Raw genomic sequence first — 17,659 nt, 5'->3', positions numbered from 1 at the left:
CATTTGTTCCTGGATATAATACTTTGAATTCTACATTGTTTTATGATATATCGGTTCATTATTAAATGTGTTATTTCAGATAGCATTCCATATAGAAACAGATTAAGATTCCTTTTTATCCTAGGCCTATATAGTATTTTATTTCTTTGGGATAAAATGACAATGATATCTAATTTGAGAAGTTTTGTAAAGATTATGCTATGTAAAGGCCTTTCTAAGTTGAGGATTTAGTACACTGATATCAAACTAACTTTCAGATCAATGAATTACATTTATTGTTACATTTGCATTTGTGTAATCAATTTTTTAATAACTGTTTTTAATTTCTTGCATCTGAAGAATGAAAAATATGGAATACTTCACACATTTTCATATCATGCTTGTGCAAGTGCCATGTTAATCTCTATATAGTAATTTGGGTAAACGGGCTGCTGAAGCATGTAGTATCCTGTAAATTTAAGTAGTTAATGATGCAGTCTTTATACAGGCATATATCCTTGATTAACTCTTTGTAACTAGGAAACCTTATTGTTCCTAAAAATGCTATTGATCTTACTTCTCTAAAATTCTGTGTATATTGGAAAAAAACATATTGTTTGGTCGATTGCTCACATTTGCAATTTTTTTTGTCAATGACTATTTTAAACATTTTTCATTTTAAATTTGATCATACTTTGAAGCCTTTATAGTTAGGTCCAAAGGTGATCCTTTTCAAGTACTTATTTATCAACTGAGTTAGCTTTGTGGGGCTAATGGCTTCAAATTAAGCCTTGCTTAAGAGTTACTTCTAAACTTCTGCAGCTTAAAAGTTCCTAAATGAGGTCATACTGGCACAAATGTTTACCTGACCCTTTACTATTCTTCCATGTAGCAACAGTCCAATCAGAATATCTTACCCTGACAGCCTAGATTTTCTTATTGGAACAAAACTAATCTTAGTTAAAAGAGATCATAGAGAGATGAACAGTTAAGATAGAATCGTTTAGACTAGAAGGTATTTTATCAAAAAAATAATTGTTTTTATACCTAACATTTCAAAAGTGGCTAAAGCCAAAAAGGTGAAAAAATTTTCACATGCATGATTACTACTAATGTCCTGGCTAGTCTACCATCCAACCAGGAAGGAATTTACACTACTGCCTTTCATTCACCAAATATTTTCATAGTTACAAGAGAAGTCTATATGTTTCTCTTCCATATTAGGCCTTAAAATGGTAATGTTTTAATCACAGTTTTTGCTCTTGCCTCTAGGCTGTAAATCTACAAATGGTAAAGCTTTAGGTCCAACTCTACCAAACACTGAGGTAGAAATAATGGAATAATACATTAAAACACAGTTGCCTTTGATACCCTAACCATAACAAAACATTGCAAAACATGTGCCTTTTTCTTATATTATGTATAGTTATATATTTTATATTTATACATGCTGATATTTTATTTCACACATTGAAACTTACTAGAATTAATTGATAATTTGAAAAATAAATAGATATATATTACAATAAATAGATTGGAATATAAATAATTAGGTTTAGAATATACGTATTAGAATATGAAAAGTATCAATGCAATGTCTTCTGTATAAACTTGTGATACGTTCTAAGTGTTCTTGGTCTTCAGAATTGATATTGTAAAAAAAAAATGTTATTTTCCTCTAATCTGTAAAGGAATTTACTCTGCTGCTCTGTTATTATTTTAACTCACTGGTTCCAAAATGTTTTTCTCCATATTTCTGAAGCATTCCTACTGATTTTATGCAAATTTTGCTGATACGATGTCTAAAAGGTATTATTCTTTTGCAAGACACACATATCCTAGGATCCCAGGTCTCAGTTATCCGCATCATCAAGTAACAAGGGCAAGACTTTTAATCGAGGCCCATGCAACATGCCCACAGAAAGTAATTGAAAATCCATCTCAATTCCTGACGACACTGGAATTAGCAGTAAGCAATTGTGAAATGCAAGGCAATTTAAAATGAAATATGAGATCACAAAATCTGAAAGAAAGTACAGTAATTCAAACTTTCAATTTACAAATGACCAGCCCATATGAGTGAACAAGATCACAAATGTCACAAATTATTTTTAATACCCCTCTCCTAATAATTACTTAAAAATTTCAGTCCAACTTAAGTAGGCCAAAAAAATAGTTCCTAGAATGATAGATTCATAATTGGTCTACCAAGGTTAGGAAAATTTGACTTACAGGTCAAATATAATTTACAAAAACATTAATTGAGAAGATCGTTAATGCTTCAAAATACTGGTACTTCAGTAAAACTTGGTTCTGTAGTATATAAATGTTATCATTCACAAACAAATGATAACCTATTTTTAATCTCCTGAAAACAGATTCCTATTCAAATAATCTTTTAAAATCATATTCACCAAAGTAACAATTGACAAGTTGATGATAATTAGTGACATTACAATCATTTCAAGTTTAGGGTGCAAGTTACAATAGAGTTGATTTATTTACCCAGCACTAATGCCAAACAGGTTCAACCATTCATTAAAGTGTAGAAATAGTACCACCCACCATTTGTGTTGTTCAGTAGGTGCCTTCCAGGAATGTGTTAAATAGATCAACCTCCCATAATTCAAACTCAAACACTAGCTAATAAAGTTAATTTCATCACTTAATAAGGTACATTTTAAAAAGTCACAAATAGTTGCCTTATCATATGTTGTTTTATGTTTTCCCTATCTCTCTAACATAGTAAGAAATATGACATAAAGTCATGAATATGAGTGCTCATCAGAGATGTGACAAACATAAAATCTGTCTTCTATTTCTCTCATATTCCTCTATAGTAGTAAATCATAGTAGTTTTCTTCTTTTTCCAAAACTTATAGGTAGTAGAAAATATTATCCCATGTAAAATAAAATAATCACAAGCCTTTTTACAAAGCCATTTCTAAAATTTGGTAGTTAGGAATATATTCTAAGCCATTTTTAAACTTTCTTGTTGACTAAAGATTAATCTTCCAAATGGATTAGAATAAAATCATGTCTTGGTGCTTCACGTCTCCAGTCTTGCAAATTGTTATTGCAGATGAATGAATTGTGGAAATATAAATTGACATCAGTTCAAGTATAAGCAGGATTGAAACTCCATGGAATGTATATAAACCTTTCAACTTATTAACAGACAGTTTAACAGAATGACTATCAGGAAGTTGAAACCAGAGAAGAATGACATAGAATGAATGAAAAATGGAACAAGGGGCAAGTACAGCTAGAATACTCAATGTACACATATGATAAAGGAAGTAGTAAATCTGAAATAAATCTTGGAGAAGGGGTTGGCTGAGAATGAGAGAAGGAGTCACTCTGATCCAGGAATATTGGACAATTTGATGGACATATTTATTGTAATACACTTGCACAACCTTTTGAGATTTAGTTTCAAAACACGAAACAAAAACACACAAAAAACACCAACAAACAGCAATCTCTAGAGAGGATGAATATGATGTCTCAAAATTTTAAATAGTTAATGAAGGGTAGTCTTGGGAAAAGCAAGCAAAGTTGTTCAAAGAGGGAAGTTTGGGGTATCAGAGAATTTTGAATAGATTTAAATAGATTGTCTAAAGTTAAGAATCACCAACATCTGCTGTAAATATTTTCTACTGTGATTTCTCTTTGTCTGCAATGGATACTCCAGTGCTCAGCACGCTTGATAGCTTGTGAAGATAGAATGGAAGAAACAAATCAAGAACCCATTACTCCACTGGAGACAGAAGAGTCCTTTATGTTTTCTCTCCTCTCTCTTCACTACTCTTTCTTCATCCTTTTAAGTCAAGTGATTTTGAATTATATATTTCATTCTTTGTTCTGGCAAAATAATTAGCCAAAATAATTTACTAAATATTATTTGCCATTTTTATCTACCATGCTGTTTACTTATCCAAGATAGTCCATTAAACTTCACTCTTGCATTTGGTTGCCACGAAAACCTAACATCTATGTTAATGAGGACAAACTCTAATGTAAAACTTTGTCTCCATAAAACCAGTCCAAGAAGCTGTGATCACAAAAATTTAGCTATACATTTTTTCTTTTACCTTGAAAGTCTTCTTGTGTCTAAAGGGTCACAAAATAATTACTCCCCCACTTTTTGGTTCAATCACTTCTAACCTAAAAGATATATTTTGCTAACAAGTTGCTTAGAGGATGTATACTCCACTTTAATCTTCTCTCGTAAGACTCTCCTTAGATAACATACCAGGAACAAAGTTATTCTTTCCAAAATGATTTCAATAGATTACATTCTCTTGGTCTTGCTTTTGCTCAACAAGATGAATGGAGAAAAATAGAGTTAAATCACACATACCTTGCATAACAGTGTCTGTTACAAAGGACAATACTTCTTTGTCCTAGTTCTATGTCCTCCTCATAGTTCTTGCTTGATTTCCAATTAATCATACCTTCTTGGCTGCAAGTCTAGTGAAGCTGAAGGAGTATAAGGCCTCCCCCACTGCTACATCTTCAAGGTTTCTCTTTTTAAACTCTTTTATTTGGTTGTGGATTTATGTTCATGTCTTCATTCAATCTGTTCTGCATTGTAGTGAGACAAATAGGCTCTGTAAAATCACTTTAGGTAGCAAATATATTAACAAAATCTGTATCAAAAAGTTTTGGAATCCCTCTACTGCTGAAGCCAATACGCTTAGCTAGGGCTTCTAAGAACACCTTTTATTACCTTTTCAATTTGCTCAATTCTTTTCTGATCCCAAAACTTTTTGGCTAATGTAATAAGAGAAGTCTTCACTATCTCATGTTAATAAGGATATTATATTTTGTGAGCTACTTAGAAATGTGAAACCATTGGTTTGAGGTATCCAATCAGATATTTTTTTTTGTTTCAGTGCTTCACATGCAAAGACATTGTGTAAAGTATTATAAACAGAAAAGTGTATACCCAATACCTTCTTTCATTGTTGAGGGCACTTTCTAAATATTTTGACCCAAATTATCTTTTTCAGAGAATTACTGTTTGGTAATTAAAGTCAATTCACAAATTTTAATGTCTTTTTTTTTTTTAAGAAGTTTGAATTTAAATTCCACTACAACCTTGTTTCACACAGTGAGAGTATATGTCCTGGGTAAGGATAATTCTCAAGGGAACCTACAGGATTAATAGCAAGGTTTATGAGGTTTGTTTTTTTAGTGTGAAAATGAGCCATCTTGACCCACATTGCTCCCTCTCAGCTAAGTCTCCATGGATTTCTTTGCATGAAAGCCTATTTTCCCAGGCAATTTTAAATTTCATTAATAGGCTAAGTTGTTAAAAAGTTTGAACAATTAAAATTTACCTGACATAATTTTAAAACTCTTTTGAAATTCGTTTATCAGAATCGCGAATTTACCAATTCTAATTCCAACTTTACCATCAAAAACTGTTAACATGCTGTTTTCATGGAATAGTGTCCATGAAACTATTATTTTCCAATGTCTTTGTTATGGATATATATGACTATATAAGCTGATGCTGAGCAAAATGAACTGCAAGATATGGAAACAGATTTTTATGAGCGCTTTGTGTTTTTAATGTACTATGTGATTTCTATTTTCTTTGGGTTTTTTCCCCTATGGTTTGTCCCCGGCTGTATTTGATTTTGGTACCCTGTGTATTGTGTATACATTTACCTTAATTAGGGAAGGAAATAGGAACAACAAAATGGTGAGACAAAGGACAAAGGGTAAACCAATGAAATAGCAATACTCACAAGACAATATGTTGGAAATGTACATTAGAACCTTTGAGGAGTATTGAGGTGAAGGAAAACTGTGAGAAAAAAATGAAGGAGGGGTTAACACCTTTGAAAAGTTATGTATTAACTACCTTACAATTACTGTAATCCCACTGTACATCACTTTGACAATAAAATTAATTTAAAAAATAAGTTGCATGAAAAAATTTCACTGTATTGGTATAGTAAATATTATTCTTTATGTAGTAACTTTTAAAAAATTAATACTATTTTGCATCTAATTTGAATTAATTAAACGTTTTTAATCAGAGGACCATCAACTTGAATCCAACTAGTTAATATTTTCACTATATACTTGACAATATTTTGAAAAAAGAATCAATTTAGTACTTTCTCATACTCAAACCAAAAACAGTTTAATTGTATGGAAACCCATAACTTTAAAAGTAAATAAGTTGTTAAGAGGAGAGAATATATGTGTTCTTCAAAATTCCGATGACTGATAACTACTCATTTTCAAATTCTGAACATTCCATACCTGAGGGCATGATATGAAATTCTGCAATAGATGCAGTTTCCAGTGGGGTGTTACAGATTGAGAAATCAACAGAAAAATAGCCACATTCTAGTAGAGGATAAAACTATGATGCACCTGTAATAATTAATTCTTCAAGAATAAGCAATTGTTTATCAGAGTAAGTTAATATTTCTATGACCATCAATCCTCAGATTTATGCCATAAAGTCATCCTAGCCCAACAGTTTCCAACTTGTAGGGTACACCTCAAAATTCCCTTTATTCATATCATGAATAGCTTATCTCTATTGTGAAAAAAATACTACACCTCTGCTAATGTGAAGCCCTCCATGTTCTGGAAAGAACACCACAATAAACTGGGTTACATCATGTGCCCCCACTGGTATTATTGAGATCAGAACACTTGCAAATATTATTTATACTTATGCTTTTTAACTATCATAGATATTTAGGATGGTAAGATCGGAAGATTACAGTTCAAAACCCACCCAGGGAGGACGGTTCCCTAGATACTTATCTCCAAGAAACTTCTTTAAAAAGCCAGAAATAAGTGGCACTGAAGTTGAAGTGGTATGGCACGAGCCTTGAGGATAAACAGGCTCAGAGACAGTGTCCAGGCCCAGAGTTCAAGCCTTATGACAAATCAATAAAACAAAAACAAAAATGAAAAAAAAAACCCAAACCTAGCAATTTTCTCATTGTACACAGAGGCACATAATTTAGGAAATTGTTTTCTGTGTTACATACAGGTAGAAAAAAGAAGATGTCATACAATTATACTCTTCATACCATGTTACACCAAAGCCTCAAAAATTGCTATTTTCTAAATTAACATCATCTATATGTTGACAACTCTGTCTACATTATTCACATTATCATGTTATACATGAACTGTTGGAATTATCTATTAAGTTCTAATTATAACTCTCTTGAAAGAATATTCTAGGCAACTAGAATGCAACACTCATTTGTAAATTTGTCAATTAAACCCTCTACTTAAAAAGAATTTTGTTGTATCTTATAGAATATGAAAATAAAAACAAAACAAAAACATTTATTTTAAATCTAAATTCTAATTTAGCAATACCTATAAAGACATACATTAGACAAACTTTGATTTTTCTCTGTGCTTAAGCTTTTGTAATCCTTCATCAATTCTTTGGAATCTAACAGGATTATGATAACTTTGGATGAGAATTTTGGATGGGAATCAAGAGCCACTTTGCATCTAGAAATGTTCTGTAATGAAGACAGCATTTGAAACACAACTAAGGATTATATATGAGTTCCATTGTAATTGGAACCTTGACTTCTCAAAACATAGTGACAAAATTAGCCCAAACTTCCAACTGTGTATTCCTTTCTTGTTTGGTTTGTTGTATTAAGACAAAATTATACTACCTAGTCCAGGGAAGGTATCACTATGTAATTCCACTCTCTAATCTCCTGTCAGTCTGAGTGCTAGAATTGTAGCCTTGTATAACATTGCCCTGCCATGGTTTCTTGGTTTATTTAATCTAGATACAGACTAGAAATTCTGAACTTCTCCAGTTATATTATCCACTAGACTTCTCAGACTGTTCATGTACTATTTTCAAAGATGTTCTAACATTTGACACAGGATATGAACATTTTCAAATGCACCTGCAGGTTCTCTGATTCATTCGTCCATGTATCCAATCCCTTTAATATTCATTATTTGACTCTCTTACTATCTCTAGCTTACCTATTTAATATTCTCAAACTTTTTTGAAGAAAGGTCACTTGTGGATTTTCTAATTTTAAAAATTATCACTTGATTCTAGTCTTACTCAGGACATATTTTCTATTGCTTTCTAAATTTTCTACATATTCTTAGAGTTGTATCATTTGTGTATTTGTGTGTGCACATTTAAGTGCTTCTGTGTTTATGATTATGTTTGTATGTATGTATGCAAAAGCCTCAAGCTCTTATTTATCAATCTTGCTCATGACTGGTTTTCCATGACCTGAGCCATTCTTCCAATCCAGCTTTTGGCTGGTTAATTATGGATAGTGTCTCAAAAATTTTCTGCCAAGGCAGGATGCAAACTGAACTTCCTAGACTCCTTTATATTCATAGGTTTTATTTATCGAGTAGAATCAGCTTTTAAACTACAAACATTTTTGTGAGTGTAAAGTCAAAGTTGTAGCCCAGATTTTTAACTCCAGAATTCATATAAAGATAGATGAATGTACAAAATTACATATGCTGAGTGTACACTGTTAGAAATGTGATCCTAAGCAGGGTGGTGGTGAGATCTGAGGATTGGGGTTCAAAGCCAGCCCAGGTAGGAAAGTCCCAGAGACTCTTTTCTCCAATTAACTGCAAGAAAAGTGAAAGTGGCACTGTGGTTCAAGTGGTAGAGCATTAGCCTTGAGCGGAATAGCAGAGGGAAAGTGCCCAGGTCCAGATTTCAAGTGCCAAGACCACCACCAAAATAAATATATAAGCAAAGGAAAGAAAAAGAAATGTCATCTTAGTCACCAGTTCATTGCTAGTATATTCCCTACTCTCTCATGATGGACTTTTTTTTCCCAGTTAAGTCCATACTCATGTCTGACTTTTTTTGGAAGCAGAATTATACTTCCATTGTTCTTTCTACAAAGTTGCTTGATTAGCAAGCATGATTTAGAAAGGGAGTGCCTTCAGAATTCTTGTTCCACGTAGGAGTAATGCTTTCTCTATATCACTCCCATAAATCTACATACTAGACTTGGCTTTATTGTTTCACTGTTCTTATTTGTAGAGTCTTTTTATAGTATATTGAACCCTTATACTTAAAAACAGAACTTCTCTTTCTCCTATTATTGCTATTGTTTTCCTTACTGTTAATGCATGTACACTTGGGAAATAATGCGCAGCACATACACTCACAAACAGAATAACCTGAGAACCTTCTTCCCATTTAAAACTCACCTTAATTTACAGAGAACTTACAAAGTTTGAACTCAATGTAGTCATTGATAATGTATTTAAAACAACATAAATTTCATATTTTCTCTTTACTAAGTTGTCTCTGAAACAAGTGTTACCTCAGGTCCAAAGGTGTCCTTGTGTTATTTCAATGAACCCAGAAAACTTTCATCATACCTCAGGCAGCACCATCGATTGTTAGTGGAAATAACTGCTACTGGATGTGGAAACTCCCAAGAGAGGAAATGAACATAGAGGAATGACAACGTTCATGTTAACTTGTGCTTTCCTTTTAATGTACAAGAAAGAATCCCAAGGCTTGAAGGAAACTCTGTCCCTGACTTTTTTGAGTGTGTTCTATACTCATATAAAACTTTTCTGTAAACTTCTAGTTGAGAGTATTACAAAAAGAAATAATGTGCCATTTGAAGGCCAAAATAGAACAAAAGGAAATAACGTTGTTTTAAAATTGTTCTACAGCAAAGAAACAAAGAGATGGAGGTTTTAAAGTGTCTTATGGATGGATATTTCATCCCTGAGATGATTCTCTTTTTGCAGAAGACAGTTATCAATTCCTTTCGTCTGATCCTGAGTTCTCCAGAGCAATAAGGATTACAAAAAAGCAGGATCCAGTGACTATGAAAAGCAAAAGTGCCTCTTCTCATACTAGTGCTCCTTTAAGGAGGGTCCCAAAGAAATATTTGGGGTTTTTGTTTGTTTGGATTGTGCTGGTAATGGGACTTTACCCAGAGGCTGGACCCTGATCCTGTCTTTCCTGCCCACCTGCCCCCAAAGCAAGTACACTACTGCTTGAACCAAAACTCTACTTTTGTTTTTTGGTGTTTAATTACAGATAAGAATTTGACCGACTCTCCTGCCTGGGTTGGCTTTGAACTAAGATAGTAAGACAGCTAAGTGATATCAAATGTATGGACTTTTCATTTGAAACAAGAAATATTAGATGAAGTTTACTGTAAACCTAATATTTGACAATTTTTAAAATAAAAGACTATGTCCAGCAAAAAGGCCATAACTTAAGTAACACAGCAAAAAATAATTTTGGAATTATTTTTTCTGCTTGGGAAGTTAATTGATCTTGTTCCTTTGGGGGAAACTTAAAGTCATATTTCGCTTTTTTTGTGGGTTGTGGGGCTTGAACTCTGATCCTGGGTGCTGTCCCTAAGCTCTTCATCTCAAGTTGAGCAATCTACCACTTTAGCTAAAGTACCACTTCTGGGTTTCTGATGGACTTTCCAGACCAGGCTGGTTTGAACCCCAATCCTCTAATCTCAACCTCCTGAGTAGCTAGGATTACAGGCATGAACCACCAGGACCAGGCTCATGTTTGCATTTATGTGCACTGAAAGACACTATGTAGCCAAAGAATGGAAATTTGAACAAAATGATGCCAATGAGGCTTTTCAGAAAAATTGAGGTAGCAATGAATATGTCGTCCTTTTCCATGTTGTTACATTAATGACTCATGAGCTATTACATTAGCATCCTCTGCCATCTGTATAGGTGTATTTAGTATCAGGAAATGTTCATAGAGAAATATAGAAAGACTGAGATTTTTAGAAAGCAAAGGAGATCAGGTATGAAAGAACAGCATAGAAGGAGATACATTTATCACACAGAGATTAAGAACTAGCCTAAGAGATTTAGAATGCTAAAGGCAATGAGGAATAAGCCTAGTTGATAAATAGTTTTTCAATAACCAAAAATGGTTCTCTAGAACAGTTTCTGCTATATCTTAGTTACTATCATTTATTCCTTCCATCTGGAGTCATTCCTTCTCTTCTGTCACAATTGTAAATTAGTCTCTGCCTTTTGGTGTCATGACTGACCAAAAAGATTTCCAAATCTCACTTAGACTACCCTTGTCTTTGTGATTAGCAGTGACCACACAAAATCCTGGTATGTTTGGATTACCAGAATTAGCCTTCACCTGACATCTAAGCACATTCCTGACATTAATTGCTGTGACCTAATGAACAAAACTTTTTTCAACACACTATCCTAATATAAATAAAGTACATGAATTAGAGACTATTGTCAGGTGTCAGAATGCAATTATATATTGCCAGAACGTGTTCTTTATTTTGCATTTACTAACCAAAAAAAATTTTTTGCCCTGACCCACAGAGCACTTCCAGAATGACAGGGCCACCTTGGGTTCCACCCACATGGAGACGCTGGGCCACCTCCTCCAGCACCCATTCAACAAGTTCCTGTGTGTGAGAGAGAAAGGGAGAGAGAGAGAGAGAGAGAGACAGAGAGAGAGAGAGAGAGAGAGAGAGAGAGAGAGAAAGAGAGAGAGAGAGAGTCAGAATTACACTTAATTCAGGTGCCTGTGGATCAGAATTCTAATCCTAACTACACAGGAGGCTGAGAAATGAGGATCATGGTTCATAGCCATCCCGGGCAGGAACGACTGTGAGACTTTTATCTCCAAAGAACCACCCAAAAACTGGAAGTGGTGCTGTGGGCTCAAGTGGTAGCCTTGAGCTGAAGAGCTTGGGGACAGCACCCAGGCCTAGAGTTCAAGCCCCACGACTGACAATAAGTGGACTCCCCACCAAAAGAAGTGGACTAAATAGCACCCATTGTCCTAGGGAGCATGGTAGAGAAGTCAGTCTGAGCTTCCTGTGAAGTTGAGGTCCTAAGTAGGTCACCTGGCTTCTCTGTGCCTCGATTTCCCCAGCTGTAAAACTCAACAGACTGAAGGATCCCCTGCCTTATGGGGATAGGTTAATGATGAACGAGAACCATGTTTTGTTTCATAATACCGACCTGTTGCATGATTAATAACTGGCCCCACCTCAGCCCTTTCTGGTATCTTCCTGTCATATGCTCACAGAATTACCAAGAACCTTATCTGAAGGCTGCTCCCTCTGTGCCTAGCCATGCTCTAGAGATCCCTCTATATAAATCTATTGTTTCCTGACAACTCTCCTGTGAGGAGACTGAGGTCTGATGGTTGAGGCCCTAACCAGAAGATCACCTGTGGCCAAGAATTGACTGCTGTGTACTAAGATTTTGGGATAATACATCTAAACCGATGAATGAGCATGGTGCTACATGTCTACCATCCCAACTACAGAGGACCTACCTGTCACACATAGGAGGACTCTGATCCAGCCCAGCATGAGCATATATTGAGTCTCTATTTCAGAAATGCCGGACAGAAAGGTGGTTCCTCAGAGCCAAGGAGAGGAAACAAGCAGGGTGTCATGGTGCCCACAGAAGGGTGTCTGACCCGGGTGGGGGTGGTTTTGGGGCAGCCACTTGCCTGTGCTGCTGGAAGAAGCTGTTGGCGTCTGTTCCAGGTGGGGCAATCAGCAATGGCGGCGGCATTATGGATACATGGGCCCAGAGCAGAAGACAAGGGGCAGAGACCTGTTTGGGGTCTTAGGCCAGCTGGCAGGGAGCCATCATCTGAGGATTAAAACCTGGCACCACTTCATGAAGGTAGGGACTGGGCCGGGAGGTGGGCTGGCGCATCAATTTCCTACTATACTCCCAAGTCACATCGAGTCTCTTGCTCATCACTCAGCTATCTCTACCTTCCTCAACTGCTGGTAGTGGTGTAAACTAAAAGAGGGTATCTAGGTGCTAATGGGAAGCCTGGAATGTGGAGAGGGCCACCATTCTTGTATCCCATTGATCAGAAAGAAACATGAAAGAATGGGGGTGTGGCCACAATCTTGTGATGCCAGCAGCATGGGCAGAGTCAAGATGACAGCGGGTCCTCCAGCCCTTTGCGATGGAACTCTGTCCAATTCAATTGGGGAAAAGAAGGTGACCTGCTTCAGCTGGATGGCTGCACAGATGTGTTGTGTATGTCTGTTTGTTGCCAGTCCTGGACCTTGAACTCAGGATCTGGGCACAGTCTGTGAGCCGTTTTTTCTCAAGGCTCACCCCCCACACTGAAGCCACAGGACTTCTGGCTTTGTTGGCACTGAAGTTTGTCAGGGGTCTCAAGGACTTTCCTGCTTAGGGTGACTTTGACCATGATCTTCACATCACAGCCTTGTAAGTATCAAGTAGGAGTGCTGAAAGCCACTGGTGCCTGCCTCATCATTGGTCTTGCTGATGTTCTTGGACAGACATGTGAGTTCCATATCCATGGGTCGAAGTGGTGGGAGCTGGAGCCCACAGTTCTTATCCTGGTCCTGCCACCTCCAAATGGCAGGAGATCCTAAGAAACTTGTTCCTATCCATATAATTAACAATGGAATGTGATATATGTCATGATTTAATGCGCAGTTCTTTTACGATTCTAGGATAAAATTATACACAATTATATTATAGGACACTGATCGATTTTAGTTAATATTTTATGAAGCATTTAAACAATCACATTCATAAAATGGAGTATAATGAAATACCTATGAATTGGGCCTCACATAATATAAAGGTGCCATTTTTTATGCCAGGACTGGGATTTGAACTCATGGTCTGGGTAACTCTGTTGCACTGTGTGGGAAGGGAAAGCTTGCCTCCCTGAAGTCAAGAAATTCAAGTATTTTCCTTATGCCTGAAATTGATCCCCACGACTAGAAAATATCCTATTCATGTACAATTTATACATATGATTTATATTTATATACATATGTTGACTCCATATTGTGTTAAGTATAGCTATTTTATTTTTTGTTTTATTCATGTATTGAACGTTTATGTTATTGACTATTATGGCACATAGAACATTGATTACATTGATTAAATGGGATATAGGTCTACATATGTATTCTACTTCATACCTGACACCGAGGACATTCACAGAAAAAGAAAACATGTGTCACCATCAGCTTCTTACTCCACGATTCATGGCTTGGGAGTGCTGGTATCTGAATTCATGGCCTACAAGGCCAAACTTATGAATGGGTGAGTGTCATCACGCCATCCTGGGGCAAATTGAGTGGACAGGCAGAACCTGAGATTGTGCAACAGGTGTTAACAAAATAAGAACAGATTGACATTCAGATGGCATTATGCTAATAAATATATATTTTATAGAGAACAAGAGATGTCTATACATTAATAAGTTATATAGACTACATTCCTACCAATTCCTGGGTATTTATAATGCTTCCATATAATTGTTATTGTTTTCATCCTTAAACTATTAATGAAATCAATCAGTGTCCTGAAGTTATTGTGTTACTGTAATTAATAATATTCTTTTTATGCATCATAAATAATAAATAAAATCAATCAGCCTCCAGAAATTATGCAGTCTAATTTTATTTTATTTTATTTTATATATATATATATATATATATATATATATATATATCACTCTGAAAATTCTGTACAGAGGGGTTACAATTACATGGGCAAGATTATGAGTACATTACTTATCAAGCATTGTAGCCTCCTCCTTTGTTTCCCCTTCACATCCCTTCCCATCCTCCTCCCCGCCCCCACCCAATCCTTCCACCCCTCCTCCCCCACCAAAGTTGTAATGTTCATTTACAACATTGTACATCTCATTGTTGCAAGGGTTCCATCTGTATCCCTACTTAAACGATTTGTTTTTCCCCTTCCCCGCCACAAATTATACCGACACCAAATACAGTGAAAGCAGGGGTTATACTGTGGGGGAGGGACATACAAAGCAACAAAGGAATAATCTTATAAATGTGTTAGAGACAATTGCATGAAAGAAAAAGAAAACATTTGCATACATATCTTAGGGTTCATTTCCCTAACATCATCTTATCTGATCTTTTCTGCTTGATTCAGACATATATAAGATATTGCAAATAAGGGAAACCATTTGACCTATGTTTCTTTGGGCCTGGCTTACTTCACGTAATATAATTTTTTCCAAGCCTTTCTATTTCCTAACGAATGGGGCAATATCATTCTTTCTGATGGAGGCACAGAATTCCATTGTGTATATATACCATATTTTCTTGATCCATTCATTTACTGAGGGGCATCTGGGTTGATTCCAAAATATAAGACCCGGAATAGCAAAAACGATCCTCAACAGAAAGAATACTGCTGGAGGTTTATTGCAGTCTAATTTTATAGCAGCATCACTCACGACCAACGCATTCAACTGTGACATTGATAATATTCCATTTTTATTCCTATGGATGGGAATCAGTTTCTTAATATCTCCTGTCACTGGTTGGTGTCAGGACGAGGATTCAAAATCAGGACCTATGTTGCCACGTGGGAGTATGGCTTCCCTGAAAGTCTGCCATCCTTCAGCAATGCAAGGTGAAGTACCCTTTGCAACAGTGTCTTTCAGACCCAGGAGGGTTACTGTGCAAAGGAAGAAAAATTACAAAGGCCATATTTTTTCTGTGCATTGTTTTCCCTGAAAGGACTGGGGGCCTAGGATACCAGGAGCAGCTGTTTGTTCAGTTGCTGCACCCCAGCATAGGGTGATCAAAGCTGAGGCAGAGTTGCCACGATCTGAGTTCAAGCCCCACGCTGAGGAAAATTAAAAAAAAATTAGCTCCCTGGCTTTGGATTTGAACTCAGGATCTGGGTAAATCTGCAGCAATGTGGATGAAGGGGAAGATCACTGTACTTGAAGATAAGAAAGTCAGGACTGTTCACTAGTCCTGAATTCAAGCCCCATCTCTGGAAACATACATTGTAAAATAGAATTTATACTTACCTCTAGATGTTCAGTCCATACATGTTTAGTGTTGTTGTTCCTTGTATTTTTTGTTTTATTCATTTATTTATAGTTGATTTTACTATGATGAAACCCATTCTGTTTATTACATTGATGACTTCCTATCACAGAGCATCAAGATTTGTAGAAATGTTCTCCATCATCCCTGACACCCAGGATTCTCAGAGAAAAGGAAAACAAGTTTCACACTTGGCTTCTTACTCCACGATCCACGTGTTGGTAGTACTGGATCTGAACTCAGGGCATAGCAGGACCAATTGGCCAATAAGTCTAGGTGAACACACCAACCTGTGAGCATCTAAGGAGCTAGGCCATTCCCAGCATCTGACATTGATCCCCAAGGTGGTCCACTATAGTCATAAATTCATAATTTAAACATAGAATCTATATTGACATACATGTGTGGACAGCATTTTGTATTCGGTGTAGGTCTCCTTTTTTGTCTATAATTCATGGAGGTATTGTGTATTTTACTAAATATGGTGACAGCTATAACTGTGCTAACATGGATGATGACTCCCATGGTTATAGAGTTGGCCTATGCATTCTCCACCCTAGTTGAGACCCAGGACTTTCACAGGAGAGGAAAATGTGTGCAACAACTGGCTTCTGATATCAGGATGAATCTTTTGTAAGAGCTGGGATTTGAATTCAGGTCTGGGCAGCTCTGTTGCACTGGGGGAGAAGGGGAAGCTCACCATCCTTGAAGACTAGAATGTCAGAACTGGTCCAGGGCCTGATTTGAAGCCACAGCACTAGACAAAATAGCACTAGACAAAATATCTATAGGTGTGGTATGCATCTTGCGTTCAGTGTAATTATTCTTTTTATCTTGTGTCATATTCATGGATGTATTTTGTATTTTATTGAGTATGGTGACAGATATAACTGTGCTGACATGGATGACAACCTGTTCCCATATCTATAGAGTTGCCTATATAGCATTATCCATCCTCGATGAGACCGAAGACTTTCACAGAACAGGAAAACATGAAACATGTACAACCTTGGGTTTCTCACATCAGAATGAATTTTTTGGCAGTGCTGGAATTTGAACTGAAGGCCTAGCTGACCCAATTGGTGAATGGGTCATGGTGAGCACAACAGCCTGTGAACCACTGAGGAGCTAGGCCATTCCTGGGACCTGAGATAAAGTCCTGGTGGGGGTCAATATAGTTATAATTAAACAGAGGATCTATATTGACAAATATGGCTGGGCAACATCTTGGTTTCAGTGTAGTCACTCTCTTTATTTTGTGTCTTATTCATTGATGTATTGTATATTTTCTTGAGTATAGGATGACAGATATAACTCTGGTGACCTGTATGACAACCTATTCTCATGAGTGTAGAGTTGTCTATACATTTTCCATCCTAGGGAGACCGAGAACTTGCACAGCATAGGAAAATAGGTGTAACGACTGGCTTCTCACATCAGGGTGAATTATTGGCAGTACTGGGATTTGAACTCGGTGCCTAGGAGGCCCAACTGCCCAATGGATCCACATGATCACACCAGACTGTGAGCCACTAAGGAGCTTGGCTGTTCCCAGTAACTGAGATTGAGTCCCAGGGAGGCCAAAATAGTCCTCAATGCATCATTGACACATGGGATAGTATCCACATCTATGAGTGGACTGCATCGTGCATTGAGTGTAGTTATTCTCTTTATTTTGTATGCTATTCATGGATGTATTGTGTATTTTTTGAGTATATGATAACAAGTATAACTGGGCTGACATAGATAACTTATTCCCATGGCCACAGTGTGGCCCACGCATTCTCAAATCATAGCTCAGA

The 17,659-nt window shown here is 36.4% G+C and overlaps 1 pseudogene; it reads right to left on the bottom strand.

Annotated features, from left to right (window-relative positions):
• Window positions 1–343: 343 nt before the first annotated feature.
• Window positions 344–440, bottom strand: LOC122124517 (annotated as a pseudogene).
• Window positions 441–17,659: the final 17,219 nt, after the last annotated feature.

This window comes from Dipodomys spectabilis, unplaced genomic scaffold, assembly GCF_019054845.1.
Source record: "Dipodomys spectabilis isolate Male_0828 unplaced genomic scaffold, ASM1905484v1 ptg000238l, whole genome shotgun sequence".
NCBI lineage: Eukaryota > Metazoa > Chordata > Mammalia > Rodentia > Heteromyidae > Dipodomys > Dipodomys spectabilis.
The sequence above is the reverse complement of the archived record's forward strand: the minus strand, read 5'-3'. Positions and strand labels throughout refer to the sequence as shown.